Here is a 14,603-nt window from a genome sequence, read left to right as displayed (position 1 = left end):
CACCCTACTCTCCTGGTCCCAAATTTCTATGTTAGTTATCTAGTGCTGCTATAACAGAACTACCACAAGTGGGTGGCTTTAACAAACAAATTTATTCTCTCACAGTTTAGGAAGCTAGAAGTCTGAGTTCAGGGTGCCAACTTGAGGGGATGGCTTTCTCTTTCTTTTGGCTCTGGGGGCAGGTCCTTGTCATCCATCTTCTGGCCTAGAAGCTTCTCAGTGCAGGGACCTCAGGCCTACAGGACACGCTCAGCTCCTGGCTCTTTTTGATTGGTGGTAATGAGGCCCCTTTCCTCTCTGCTCCATTCTCTTTTATATCTCGAAAGAGATTGACTCAACCTAATCCTGTAGATTGAGCGCTGCCTCAATAACATCATAGAGGTTAGGATTTAGAACAAATAGGATAATCATATCAGATTACAAAATGGTGAACAACCACACAATACTGGGAATCATGGCCTAGCTAAATTGACACACATTTTTGGAGGACACAATTCAATCCATAACACCACGTATATGCTGATAATCACAAATTTCTATTTTCCAGACCACACCTCTCTCCTGAGACCTGCATTTGGATGTATTACAGCATCTCGAACTCACCATCCTTATGTAATATCAAAAAAATCACATTTGTTAATATCACTACTGATCTCATCAGAAAAGTCTTTAAATATTGGAAAGATTTGTAGTCCAGATCTGCTGATGAATTCTCTTTGTTTAAAAATTTCTCTTTCTTTTTCTCCCTTTCTTTCCTTCTTTCTTTCTCTCTCATTCTCTGTCTTTTTCTTTGTCTCTCACTTTCTCTTCTCTCTTGTCTTTTTATGTCTCTCTCTGTCTCTCTGTCCTTCTCTCTTTACCATTCTTTCTTTCCCCCAGAGGACAGCTGTATTGAGCCAGAATAAAATCTCTTTACTCCTGAATCATGTGTATGTTCCTCATTAGGACAACCTACTTCATCCTATCCCATTTCCTTGTGCACAAGAGAATACGGTCTCCATAACACAGTAAACAGAAATTTCACCTTGTTATGGTTATTAAATTTGGTTGGCCAGTTGTTTTTCTGCCATGTTAACACATTCAAGTAAATATACATTTTATGAAACCTAAATAAATATTCAGAACTCAAGGAATATAATATGCATCTTTTTTTTTTATTCAGCACTTCTACTTTATGATTGTTATGTCAGTATTTCTACTTATACTTCTTCTTGCATCTGTTAAGTATCCCAACATATGACTTTACCTAATGGTTTATTTTTTCCCTTAACTGCCCATTCTGCTTCACCCAGCCCCACATAACCAATAATCTTCTTTTGTCTTATTGAATTCGCCTATTCTAGGTATTTCACATAAGTGGGATCATACAATATTTGTTCTTTTGTGTCTGGCTTATTTCATTTAGCATAATGTTTCAAGTTTCATCTCTATGGTGACATGTGTCAGAACTTCATTTCTCTTTATACCGTAGTTGAATAATACTCTGTTGTATATATATACCACATTTTGTTTATCCATTCATATTTTGATGGGCACTTGGGTTGTTTCCACCTTTTGGCTATTCTGAATAATGCAGTAATGAGTATGTTGTACATGTGCCTGTTTGAATAACTGCTTTCATTTTCTTAATTTTATTTTATGGTGTTTTAGGTGAAAGTTTACAGTGCAAATTAGTTTCTCATTCAAAAATTTATACACAAATTGTTTTGTGACATTGGTTGCAATCCCCGCAATGTGTCAGCACTCTCCCCATTTCCTTTTACACCCCATTTCCCTGTGTCCATTTCTCCAGGTTTCCTGTCTCTTCCTGCCTTCTCCTCTTTGCTTTTGGGCAAGTGTTGCCCACTTGGCCTCGTATACTGGATTGAACTAAGAAGCAGGCTCTTCATTGTGTTATTGTTTGTTTTATAGGCCTGTATAATCTTTGGCTGAACGTGGACTTCAGGAGTGGCTTCAGTTCTGAGTTAGCAGGGTGCTTGGGGCCATACTCTGAAGAGTTCCTCCAGTGTTTGTCAGACCAGTGAGTCTGATCTTTTTTTGTTAATTTGAATTTTGTTCTACATTTTTCTCCCACTCTGTTGGAAACCCCCTCTTGTGATTCCTGTCAGAGCAGTCAATAGGGGCTAGGGATAAATGAAAAGTCATCTACAAAGTCAATAAAAGTAAGCTTGGACTACTCGGCAGAAACCATGCAGGCAAGAAGGCAATTGGATGACTTACATAAAGCATTGAAGGAAAAAAATTGCCACCCAAGAGTCACATATCCAGCAAAACTGTCTTTCAAATACAAAGGTGATATTAGGACATTTCCAGATAAACAGAAGTTTAGGGAATTTGTAAAAACCAAACCAAAACTACAAGAAATACTAAAGGGAGTTATCTGATTAGAAAATAAAATAATATCAGATATTAACCCAAGACTAAAACACTGGACAGAGCAATCAGATATCAACCCAGATAGGGAAATCACAAAAATAAATCAAGATGAAAAAACACTCAAAGCAGGGAAACAGCCATGTCACTAAGTAAAAGAAGACAATATTTAAACAATAAAGAAGGACTAAGAAATGTAGTCATAGATCTTTTGTATGGAGAGGAAGACAAGGTGATATAAAGAAATAAAAGCAAGGTTTAAACTTAGAAAAATAGTGGTAAATATTAAGGTAACTACAAAGGAGACTAACAATCCTACTCATCAAAATAAAATACAAGAAAAAAATAGGGACTCAGCAGAAACAAAATCAACAACAAATATGAGAAAAAGACAATATATAATCTACTCAGCACAAAAAATTAAGTGGGAAAAAGAAACTGTAAACAACACACAAAAAAAGACATCAAAATGACAGCACCAAACTCATACCTATCCATAATTATGCTGAATGTAAATGGACTAAAGCACCAAAAAAGAGACAGAGAGAGGCAGAATGGATTAAAAAAATGATCCATCTCTATGCTGCCTACAAGAGACACACCTTAGACTTAGAGGCACAAACAAACTAAAACTCAAAGAATGGAAAAAAATATATCAAGCTAACAAGAATCAAGAAAGAGCAGGAGTGGCAATATTAATTTCTGACAAAATAGACTTTAATGTTAAATCTACCACAAAGGATAAGGAAGGACACTATATAAGGATTAAACGGACAATATACAAGGAGAATATAACCATATTAATTGTTTATGCACCCAATGACAGGGCTGCAAAACACATAAAACAAACTCTAACAGCATTGAAAAGTGAGAGAGACAGCACCAAAATTATAGTAGGAAAACACGGAAGATCTAAATACCACAATCAACGAACTTGACCTCATAGACATATACAGAACACTCCACCCAACAGCAACCAAGTATACTTTCTTTTCTAGTGCACATGGAACATTCTCTAGAATAGACCAAGTATTAGGTCATAAAGTAAGCCTTAACAGAATCCAAAACATCGAAATATTACAAAGTGTCTTCTCTGACCATAGGCCTAAAAGTAGAAATCAAACAGAAAAAGCAGGGAAAAGAAATCAAACACTTGGAAACTGAACAGTGCCCTGTTCAAAAACCACTGGGTTATAGAAAACATCTAGGATGGAATAAAGAAATTCATAGAATCCAATGAGAATGAAAGCACTTCCTCTCAGAGCCTTTGTGACATAGCGAAAGGAGGGCTCAGAGGTCAATTTATATCAATAAATGCATGCATCCAAAAAGAAGGAAGGTCCAGGATAAACTGAATACTTCAAAGGTCAGTGGAGCAAGGGCGGGGGTTTGGGAACCATGGTTCAAGGGGACTTCTAAGTCAATTGGCAAAATCATTCTATTATGAAAACATTCTGCATCCCACTTTGAAATGTGGCATCTGGGGTCTTAAATGCTAACAAGCGGCCATCTAAGATGCATCAATTGGTCTCAACCCACCTGGAGCAAAGGAAAATGAAGAACAGCAAGGTCACACGACAACTAAGAGCCCAAGAGACAGAAAAGGCCACATGAACCAGAGACCTACATTATCCTGAGACCAGAAGAACTAGTTGGTGCCCGGCCACAATCAATGACTGCCCTCACAGGGAGCACAATAGAGAACCCCTGAGAGAGCAGGAGATCAGTGAGATGCAGACCCCAAATTCTCATAAAAAGACCATACTTAATGGTCTGGCTGTGACTAGAGGAATCCCGGCAGTCATGGTCCCCAAACCTTCTGTTGGCACAGGACGGGAACCATCCCCGAAGACAATTCATCAGACGTGAAAGGGACTGGACAGTGGGTGGGAGAGAGACGCTGATGAAGAGTGAGCTAATTATATCAGGTGGACACTTGAGACTGTGTTGGCATCTCCTGGCTGGAGGGGGGATGGGAGGATAGAGAGAGTTGGAGGCTGGCAAAGTTCTCACGAAAGGAGAGACTGGAAGGGCTGACTCATTAGGGGGAGAGCAAGTGAGAGTAAGGAGTAAGATGTATATTAACTTATATGTGACAGACTGACTTGATTTGTAAACATTCATTTGAAGCTCAATAAAAGTTAATAATAATAATAAAAAAAAAAAAGAAGGAAGGGCCCAAATCAAAGAATTATCCCTACAACTTGAACAAATAGAAAGAGAGTAACAAAAGAAATCCTCAGGCACCAGAAGAAAGCAAAAAATTAAAAATAGAGCAGAATCACAACAACATACAAAGTGAACAGCCAACATCATCCTAAATGGAGAGTCTGAAGGCATTCCCTTTGAGATCGGGAACCACACAAGGATGCCCTTTATCACCACTCTTATTCAACATTGTGCTGGAGGTCCTAGCCAGAGCGATTAGGCTAAATAAAGAAATAAAAGGCACCCAGATTGGTAAGGAAGAAGTAAAAGTATCTCTATTTGCAGATGACATGATCTTATACACAGAAAACCCTAAAGAATCCTCAAGAAAACTACTGAAACTAATAGAAGAGTTCAACAGAGTATCAGGATACAAGATGTTGTTGTTGTTAGGCGCCATCGAGTCGGTTCCGACTCATAGCCACCCTATGCACAACAGAACGAAACACTGCCCAGTCCTGAGCAATCCTTGCAATCGTTGTTATGCTTGAGCTCATTGTTGCACCCACTGTGTCAATCCACCTCATTGAGGGTCTTCCTCTTTTCCCCTGACCCTGTACTCTGCCAAGCATGATGTCCTTCTCCAGGGACTGATCCCTCCTGACAACATGTCCAAAGTATGTAAGACGCAGTCTCGCCAGCCTCGCTTCTAAGGAGCATTCTGGCCACACTTCTTCCAAGACAGATTTGTTCGTTCTTTCGGCAGTCCATGGTGTATTCAATATTCTTGGCCAACACCACAATTCAAAGGCGTCAGTTCTTCTTCAGTCTTCCTTATTCATTGTCCAGCTTTCACATGCATATGATGCGATTGAAAATACCATGGCTTGGGTCAGGCGCATATAAGACTTCAAGGTGACATCTTTGCTCTTCAACACTTTAAAGAGGTCTCTTGCAACAGATTTACCCAATGCAATGCATCTTTTAATTTCTTGACTCCTGCTTCCATGGCTGTTGATTGTATGTCCAAGTAAAATGAAATCTTTGACAACTTCAATCTTTTCTCCATTTATCGTGATGTTCCTTAGTGGTCCAGTTGTGAGGATTTTTGTTTTCTTTATGTTGAGGTGCAATCCAATCCATACTGAAGGCTGTAGTCTTGGATCTTCATCAGTAAGTGCTTCAAGTCCTCTTCACTTTCAGCTAGCAAGGTTGTGTCATCTGTATATTGCAGGTTGTTAATGAGTCTTCCACCAATCCTGATGTCCTGTTCTTCTTCATATAGTTCATCTTTTTAGTTATTTGCTCAGCATACAGACTGAATAAGTATAATGAAAATATATAACTCTGATGCACACCTTTCCGGACTTTAAACCACACAGTATCACCTTGTTCTCCTCGAATGACTACCTCTTGAGCACAATTAATTGTTCTGGAATTCCCATTCTTCACAAAGTTACCTATAATTTGTTATGATCCTTTGCATAGTCAATGAAACACAGGTAAACACTTTTCTGGTATTCTCTGTTTTCGGACAGGATCCATCTGACATCAGCAATGATAACCCTCGTTCCACGTCCTCTTCTGAGTCCAGCTTGAATTTCTGGCAGTTCCCTGTCAATATACTGCTGCAGCCACTTTTGAATGATCGTCAGCAATATTTTACTTGCATGTAACATTAATGATATTGTTTGACAATTTCTGCAATTGTCTGAATCACCTTTCGTTGGATTGGGCACAAATATAGATCTCTTCCAATCTGTTGTCCTGATAGCTGTCTTCCAAATTTCTTGGCATAGACGAGTGAACACTTCTAGCACTGCATCTGTTTGTTGAAACATCTCAACTGGTAGTCTGTCAATTCCTGGAGCCTTATTTTTTGCTAATGCCTTCAGTGCAGCTTAGACCACTTCCTTCAGTACCATCAGTTCCTGATCGTATGCTACCTCTCGAAATGGTTGAACGTCAGCCAATTATTCTTGGTATAGTCACTCTGTGTATCCTTCCATCTGTTTTTGATGCTTCCTATGTAGAATCCGTCAATATTGCAACTCGAGGCCTGAATTTTTTCTACAGTTCTTTCAGCTTGAGAAATGCTGAGCATGTTCTTCCCTTTTGGTTTTCTTTACATATGTCATTATAAGACTTTGTGTTCTCAAGCTGTCCTTTGAAATCTTATGTTCAGCTCTTTTACTTCATCATTTCTTCCATTTGCTTTAGCTACTCAACATTCAGGAGCAAGTTTCAGAGTTTTTTCTGACATCCATTTTGATCCTTTCTTTCCTGTCTTTTTAATGACCTCTTGCTTTCTCCATGTACGATGTCTTTGATGTCATTCCACAACTCATCTGGTCTTCGGTCATTAGTGTTCAACAGGTCAAATCTACTCTTGAGATGGTCTCTAAATTCAATTTGGATTTACTCAAGTTTGTACTTCGGCTCTCATACGCTTCTTTTAATTTTCTTCGGGTTTAACTTGAACTCACATATGGGCAATTGATGGCCTGTTTCACAGCTGGCCCCTAGCCTTGTTCTGACTGATGATATTGAGCTTTTCCATCACCTCTTTCCACAGGTGTAGTCGTTTTGATTCCTATATATTCTATCTGGCAAGGTCCACGTGTATAGTCGCCGTTTATGTTGGTGAAAAAAGGTATTTGCGGTGAAGAAGTCGTTGGTCTTGCAGAATTCTATCATGCCATCTCTGGCATGGTTTCCATCACCAAGGCCATATTTTCTGACTACTGATTCTTCTTTGTTTCCAACTTTTGCATTCCAATCACCAGTAATTATCAATGCATCCTGATTGCATGTTCCATCAATTTCAGACTGCAGAAGTTGATAAAAATCTTCAGTTTCTTCATCTTTGGCCTTAGTGGTTGGTGCATAAATTTGAGTAATAGTCGGATTAACTGGCCTTCCTTTCAGGTATATGGATATTATCCTATCACTGACAGTGTTGTACTTCAGGATAGATCTCGAAATGTCCTTTTTAACGATGAATGTAACGCCACTCATCTTCAAGTTGTCATTCCTGGCATAGTGGAACATATGACTGTCCAGTTCAAAATGGCCAGTACCAGTCTGTTTCACCTCACTAATGCCTAGGATATTATGCAGTGCATTTCATTTTTGATGATTTCCAATTTTCCTATATTCATATTTTGTACATGCCATGTTCCAATTATTAATGGATGTTTGCAACTGTTTCTTCTAATTTTCAGTCGTGCCACATCAGCAGATGAAGGTCTGGAAGCTTGACTCCATCCACATCATTAAGGTCAACTCTAATTTGAGGATGCAGCTCTTCCCAAGTCGTATTTTGAGTGTGCCTTCCAACCTGAGGGGCTCATCTTCCGGCACTATATCGGACAATGTTCCGCTGCTATTCGTAAGGTTTTCACTGGCTAGTTCGTTTCAGAAGTACGCTGCCAGGTGCTTCTTCCTAGTCTGTCTTAGTATGGAAACTGTGCTGAAACCTGTCCTCCATGGGTGACCCTGCTGGTATCTGAATACCGGTGGCACAGCTTCCAGCATCATAGCAACACGCAAGCTCCCAAACTGACAAACACCATAGAGGTAGGAGTTACAATACATAGGAAAATCATATCAGATGACAAAGTGGTAGACAATCACACAATCCTGGGAACCATAGCCTTGCCAAATTGATACACATTTTGAGAGACAAGTTCAATCCATAACAGAGGGCAAGTCCAGTCCCAATTATTCCATCACCCCCTGCCCCAGTTTTGACCATTACACAGTTTTTATTGATTTCATCCTGAGTAATGTATTGTTTAATGTATACCCACAATGAACCACTGGTTCAAGACAAATATAACTGCAGATTCACCACAAGATCATCACCATATCCATTAGATGTATTCATCTGAGTAAAAACTATTGTTTAAAAGATAAAGCGTTATGTTATATTCACTTTCATTCATTGGGAATAAAGATTATTTCATTCTCACATTATTTGCAGGGAACGCTTACAAATAACCTGAAAGCTTTTTCATTTTGTCATTTAGAAACAAAATATTACACTAAAAACTATCCGTGTAGACTGTTAAGCATTATCTACTGTATTAGTTTCCTATACACATGGAGTCACCTTGAGTTGGGGGCAGACTCAATGGCAGCTAACAACACGGCTGCTGTAAACTTGATGGCTTAAAGTATACATTTACTCTCTTACAGTTCTGGAGGTCAGAATTCTAAAATCAGGGCTGCTCTCTTTCTGTAGGCTCTAGGGGAAAAGCTGTCTGAAGCTTCTGGAGCTGCACTCCTTACATTCCTTGGCTTATGGACCCTTTCTCCATCGTCAGAATCGGTGGTATCACATCTCTGACTCAAATAACCACCTTCTCATCCCTTTGTAGTCAAAACTTCTTCTTCCCCCCTTTTATAAGATTACTTGAGGTTACATTTAAGTAAGGCCCACCTGGGTAATCCAGGCTGCTTTTCTTATCTCAAGATGCTTAATTTAACCACATCTGCAAAGACCCTTTTTTCCATGTTAGGTAATATTCACAGCTTCCAGGGCCCTGACTGTCTTTGAAAGCCTTTATTGAGCCTACCACATCTACTAAAGTTTAAACATATGCCTATTCCGTGACCCAGCAATTCCACTCCTATGTTCAAATCTGACAGAAACAAGTGCATACAAACACATGCACAAGAAAGTTCATAGCAGCTATATTCAATTAGCCAAAAAACTGGAAACAGTGCAAATATCCATCAGTAGTAGAATGAATAAATATTTTGTGGTATAACCATACAGTGGAATGCTATATAGTGATGAAAATGAATTGCTACATGCAACAGCAACAAATCCCATGACATAATGAGCAAAAGAGGCCACTCACCAAGGAATACAAACATTACTTTATTTATATGAAATTTAAGGACAGGAAACACTATGGGATTGTAAAAATGGTATGGCAGTTTCTTTCAACCTCCTCGTCTAACTTCACAAGGGGAATGTCATGGATTGAATTATGTCCCCCCCAAAATGTGTGTATCAATTTGGCTGGGCCATGATTTCCAGCATTGCGTGGTTGTCCTCTACTTTGTGATTGTAATTTTATTTTAAAAGGATGAGGGTGGGATTTTAACACCACCCTTACTCAGGTCAACTCCCTGTTCCAGAGTAAAGGGAGTTTCCCTGGGGTGTGGCCTTCACCACCTTTTATCTTTCAAGAGATACAAGTAAAGGGAACCAAGCAGAGAGTTGGGGACCTCATGCCACCAAGAAGAAAGCACCTGGAGCAGAGCATGTCCTTTAGATCCAAGGTTCATGTGCAGAGAAGTTCCTAGTCTACATCTTCCTCCAGAGCCGACAGAGGGGGAAAGCCTTCCCCTGGAGCTGATGCCCTGAATTTGGACTTTTAGCCTACTTTACTGTGAGAAAATAAACTTCTCTTTTTTAAAGCCGTCCATTTGTGGTATTTCTGTTATGGCAGCACTAGATAACTAAGACAGGGAAGGAGAAAGAATCACCAACATCAGCCCAAGGCTGATCCCTATAAGATGGAAGTGAAACATACCTCCAACCTTCGATCTTTTTACCAATTCTGACACCAGCCGTCCCTCTCACAGCATTCTCTACTTCTCTGCTGAGTTCAATGATTCGTTGCAATGGCCACACAGAACTCACAGACCATACTCATGACTATGGGGTTTATTAGGGATGTAACAAGTTACAATTCAGGATCAGGAATGACTCAAGACAGCTTCTCAGCTGTGCCCACAGGCAGACCTTTCCCTCAGCCCCTGGGCCCTTCATCAGGCTGGCCTCTGCCCTGCTCAGGCAAGTGTTACAAAGCTCATCAGCTCTGCTGATAAGTGCCCAGAGGCACCCTACTCCACCAGGAAGCCTCCTGCCCAAAGGCACTCAGCTCTTTCACTCTGTGAGTCAGCAAGCCTATTGTAACCACCTTGCTCCCTGGGCCAGGAAGCCCACCATGCCATCTTATGCTGGTCTCCTGGTTCTGCTGCCACTGTTTCTTTCCTGCTGCTTCTAGCTGTCTTGTGCCGCCTCTGGCGTTACAGCTCTATCTGTCCCCTGGGCCTAGGAGGTTCTCAGTGCCGGAACCCTGGGTCTGAAGGATACGCTCCGCTCCCAGCTCTTCTTCTTTGTGCTAGTGAGGTTCCCCCTCACCCCTGCTCCAAGATTGGCTTTTAAGCCTAGCACGATGGCAAAACTGACCAATCCCTCATTAGGGTCCATGCACCATATTTTCACGGTCCTGTTACAAATCGCCAGTCTAACACAAAGGGTCCTTGTCTTTTCCCAAGTAAGAATACACGTGAAAGACAAACTTTTATCTTCAGCAAGCTTTATTTTGTTTGAGTCAACCAAAAGAAGTCAGTGGGAGACTAAGCCTCTCCAAAAGACTCGAAAAGGGAAGCAAGGCTATGGCTTATATGGGTTCGGTAAAGACAATAGAGTAATAAATATTTAGTGGGCTTCTTTCAAGGGGCAGGTACTTCTCAGAATGGTGGTGCATATTAATTAGGTTGCGCATGCACCTGGAATCCAAGATGGAACCTGCTGATATTCAAGATGGAGTCCTCTCCACAGCCCTTGGCATCACTTATTATAGGATATAGCACAAGCGCACTGATCTTTGGCACTACATCACTGTCTTTGGAGAGCTAAGGAAGGTTAAACAGCAGTCATGCTTTGTTCTTCTGCACATGAAGGAGCCTGTAAACAGGGAAGGGACTAGAAAAACACTAAGAAGGAGATAGTAACTCAAGGATTTTTTTCAACTTTATCTGGTGGACAGGGTGTGGTTCCTGTTTACCCAGCCTCTAGATGGTAATCTTTTGTCAAATCGTTTGTTCCGCCAGCACAGTTAACCCTATCTGTCTCAGTCCCACCCACAAGGGTGCCATGTATCTTATTTGCATTGTTAACAATGCTGTCCAATCCCTTTAATGGGCCACAAGCACCTTATTTGCATAATCCTACCCAATCGTTGTGTGGGAGTCACAAAGGTCATATTAAGTAATTCACTGCACTTCAGGGATCCAAACCCAAACCAAACCTACTGCTGTCGAATCTATTCCAACTCATAGCAACCCTATAGGACAGAGTAGAACTGCCCCCATAGAGTTTCCTAGGAGTACCTGGTGGATTTGAAGTGCTGAAATTTTGGTTAGCAGCTGTAGCTCTTAACCACTATGCCACCAGGGTTTCCACTTCAGGGACAGAAGTCAGTTAATGGTCATCTTTGTTGGAGGAGGTACTGACAGGGAAGAGACAGAAAGGAGCCTTCTGGAATACAGGAAATGTTCTTTATGTTGATCTGGGTGGTGGTTACATAAGTGTATATATATCTGTAAAAATTCATTGAGCTGTGCATTTAAAGTTTATGCTCTTAATCTTGTGTGTGTTATACCCTAATAAAATAATTTTTAAGGAAGTCTGCTAAATTTTATGTGCAAAATAATTCCAAATGTCAAGTCATGAAAAAATTTTCTGTTGACATAGTTAAGTGAGCTAAATTACAATTAATTCATTAAAAGCAAAGAGCATGGTCACCTGTTAATTAGGAACAAGTTTTTCTTATCAAAGATTATAAGGCATTTAAAAAAAATTATGCTTTAATTTCAATGGTTCATAATACATTAATATAAAAAATTTTTACATAAAAACCGCACCATTTTTGCAATTTACTCTGAAATGCTCAAAAATAAGATACATTACTGGATGGACAGAAGGAGGGACAGATGGATAAATATACGATAAAACAAGTATAGTAAAATCGTAAAATATAGGTGATGGGTTTAGGAAAGTTCACTGTAAAATTCTTTCAACTTTGCTGTATGTTTGAAAATTTAATAAAATGTTAGAAAATAATCAGATTACATATGACAAAGACAACATCACCATTTATAGGGATTTATAAGATTATACATTGCCATGTGTCTTAGTTATCTGTAATAGAAATACCACAAGTGGATGGCTTTAACAAACAAATTTATTTTCTCACAGTTTAGAAGGCTAGAAGTCCAAATTCAGGGTGCTGGCTCTAGGGGAAGGGTTTCTTTCTCTGTCAGCTCTGGGGGAAGGCCCTTGTCTCTTCTGAGCAATCTTGGCAGTCTTCACATGGCTTGGCATCTCTCTTCCTCCATCTCTGCTTCTTTTTGCTTGCTTGTTTAATCTCTTCTATATCTCAAAAGAGATTGGTTTAAGAACATCCTATACTAATCCTCTCTCACTAACATAGTAAAGACAACCCATTCCCAAATGGGGATTAAAATCATGGGCATAGAGGTTAGGATTTACAACACTGATTTTGTGGGGACACAATTCACTCCGTAACACCACACCGTGAGCTCTAAGTCAGAAATAGCTGGGAAATGCTGGCCATCCCCTGTAGCTAGGACAATAAGTTTGAAAGAGCATCTAGGTTCAAGTGGCCCTTTGCCCCATTTTAGCAAATATCCTTCAGAATCTCAGAAGCTCCACTGCCACATGTCCTCTACAAAAGCTTTCCTCAGTCTTGCTGGCTGTACTGAATCTAAGTCAGCTGACTACTTCTCAAGTACACACACACAATAAAAGCCAAAACTCGTTGCCATTGAGTCAATTCTTACTCATAGTGACCCCACAGGACAGAGCAGAACTGCCCCAATGTGTTTCCAAGGCTGTAAATCTTTACGGAAGCAGACTGCCACATCTGTCTCCCACAGAGCGGCTGGGTTTGAACCCCCGGGCTTTCGATTAGCAGCCAAGCATTTAACCACTGCACCACCAAGGCTCCTTCTGAAGTACAAGGCACTCATTTTGGCAGCTCACCTTCAGTCTCAGTTTATAACCATTTGCAAACAAGTCTTGATCACGCACCAAACCGGAGGTTGCAAACTAGTGAGCCAAATCCAGCCTGTAGTTAGTTTTTTTTTTTTTTTTTGACCTGCATGATTTAAAATGTCACTTGCCCACATTTAAAAATTGGGAGGTTTATTCCCAAAGCCAACTCTTCAGACAGGGATTGGACTAGAATATGGGATGGAAAATGATACTGGTGAAGAACGAACTTCTTGGATCAAGTAGACACATGAGACTATGTTGGCATCTCCTGTCTGGGGGGGAGATGAGAGGGCAGAGGGGGCCAGAAGCTGCCCAAATGGACACGAGGAGAGAGAATAGAGGAAAGCACTGTGCTGTCTCATTAGGGGGAGAGCAATTAGGAGTGCATAGCAAGGTGTATGTAAATTTTTGTATGAGAAACTGACCTGATTTGCAAACTTTCACTTAAAGCACAATGAAAATTAATTAAAAAAAAAAAATTGGGAGGTTTGATATAAAATTTGGATTTCTGGCTCTTTAACAAGACAGCTGGCAACACAAGGCCCACATTCAACATAGCAAAAGCTGGACAGAGTAGAGAAGCCGTTTTCCAATGCCTGCAGGGCCTGCTTCCTTCAGTTATCACTCAGATCGTTGAGTTTGCAACTCCTAGACCTGCACTGTCCAATCATAGCCACACACAGCTATTTGAATTTAAATTAAGTAAAATTAAATACAATTTAAAATTTATTCCCTCAGTCTCATTAGCCTGCTCAATTGCCACATGCAGCTAGTGGCTACAGTACTGGACAGTGCAGAATAATAGCACATTGCCATCATTGCAGTTCTATCGGACAGCTTTGGACTGGACTGTTCTCCCAATTGAAACGGAATGTTTTCACTATCCCTTGAGCAATATACATTACCAGCAATGCTGTGGAGCCTCATCACTATTGTTCTTATGGGAAAATATGCCAGGTTCTAACACTAGACATAGCAATGTGGATGGCTCGTGGCCCTACCTGGTGCTCTGAGCCTGAAATCCACCTCTATTAGGTGCAATTGAGACTTACTGGGGTTGTTCGGGAAACCCTGGTGGCATAGTGGTTAAGTTGTACAGCTGCTAACCAAAAGGTCAGCAATTCAAATCCACCAGGCACTCCTTGGAAACTCTGATGCAGTTCTACTCTGTCCTAAAGGGTCACTACGAGTCGGAATCGACTCGATGGCAACGGGTTTGGGGTTGTTTGTGTTACTAATTTCAACCTTAACACATCAC

This window comes from Elephas maximus, chromosome 3 (genome assembly GCF_024166365.1).
Source record: "Elephas maximus indicus isolate mEleMax1 chromosome 3, mEleMax1 primary haplotype, whole genome shotgun sequence".
NCBI classification, from domain to species: Eukaryota; Metazoa; Chordata; class Mammalia; order Proboscidea; family Elephantidae; genus Elephas; species Elephas maximus.
Note: the sequence above shows the minus strand (reverse complement) of the source record.